The following is a 1,711-nucleotide window of genomic DNA, read 5'->3' as shown; positions in this document are numbered from 1 at the left end:
CTTTGAGTGACCTCAGTTTGAAGAAGAGTTTATTCTGACAGGAGTGATGAGCTAAAGGCTAGTCTGAAWGCTAAAAACAAAGTTCTTTTTTAATAAATTCATACAAATATTTTAAAGGAAACCTTTACATTGTAACTTCCTATTACGTTGTTATTTACATAGAATAGCACAAACTATAGCAGCAGCAGCTAGCTGTAGCACTTTTGTTGCAGTTAGGAGTCAATTCCACAAGCAGCATCATAACATTTCTGTTGGAAACATGTAATAAGAGTGTTTCCCCCTAAATCAGATCTCTTAATGACAGACACTGCAGGGGAAGCTGTCAATTTTGTATTTCTTTTTGTGTCTTTTTGTAATTTTGTGATTTATAAAATCTTTGAGATTAAAATATTGCCAATCACTTAAAGGGGACATGTCATGCAAAACCCACATTTTTAGCTGTAAAATACATTTTGTTGTGCTTGGAGTCTTTGGCAGAAAAGTTGAATTTAGTCTCTCCTGGTGATGCAAAGACATCTTTATTTTCTCTCTGGGTCATGTTTTTCAGCCTGTTCAGTTTTCTCTATTTTGTATAACATTTTCTGAGTCTATTACGTGTGATTTAAATGATGATTGAATGATTTAAATGTGAAAAGGAAGGATTTAAAAGCATGATATGTCTATTTTAAAGGAACAGTGTGTAATACACAGTGACATCTAGTGCTTGAGGTTTCTTATTGCAACCAACTGAAAACTCATTCCAGACTAGCCATTAACTCATCAAACCTGTAAGTGTGTTATTTCTATAAACTCAGGTTGTCCCGAAAGTTATCTACAACATGTAAGATATTAACTGTTACTAMCTTTCTCACATAATATCACTTCAATAAGTGAGTTACTGCTTCAAATAAAAGGATTCATTCAAAGGGGTTAAAAATAGAAATTCCATTAATTTTCTTTACTTAATTCTGCTTTCTGGGTCACAGTGAGCTGGTGTCCATCTCCAGCTGTCACTATGTGAGAGACGGGGTTACACCCTGGACAGTAGGGTTGGGCAATATTGGCAAAAAAATTAATCACGATTAATTGTGGTATTTAGACGATAATGATTAATTTGATGATTAATGCCCTGAGTCCCTGGGCAGCCTTATTTCGTAGTCACATGACCAATTTAGTGGGAAAGATTTGCTTTTTGTAAAAAATTGTTCCAAATTGTGTGAAAATTACAGATTTCAGGCCATACATCATATTTTAAATTGTGTAGATAGATAAATAAATTACAGAACTTTATTTTAATGTTCGTCATATTTGAAGCGGACAGGAGCACTGAGCAGACTGACCGGAGTAATCCCCAGTCAGTCTGCCTGCTGGCATTAATTGTATTAATCGTCAAGTGCCAAAAAGTAATCGATTAATGTTTTTCTGACGATTAATTGCACACGATACGATTATGCCCAACCCTACTGGACTGGACAGGTYGCCATCAAAGGGACACAGAGACAMATGAGACAYTCACTCACTTTCAYTCACACTCAGGGACATTTTAGAGTTCTAAAAATTCAAAACATTAAATTTATATCAGATCTAAGCCAGATTTGACATTAAAAAAATAAACATATTTAGARCATTCAGGGTTAAGAATGCAATAAATTTTACCTTTAAGTTTAGGCAGAAAGAAACTTTCAGATTTCCAAAATAAAGCTTTCCTCACCTGAAATAAATGGGGGGGGGG

This window comes from Austrofundulus limnaeus, unplaced genomic scaffold (genome assembly GCF_001266775.1).
Source record: "Austrofundulus limnaeus strain Quisiro unplaced genomic scaffold, Austrofundulus_limnaeus-1.0 Scaffold339, whole genome shotgun sequence".
Classification (NCBI taxonomy): domain Eukaryota; kingdom Metazoa; phylum Chordata; class Actinopteri; order Cyprinodontiformes; family Rivulidae; genus Austrofundulus; species Austrofundulus limnaeus.
Note: the sequence above shows the minus strand (reverse complement) of the source record.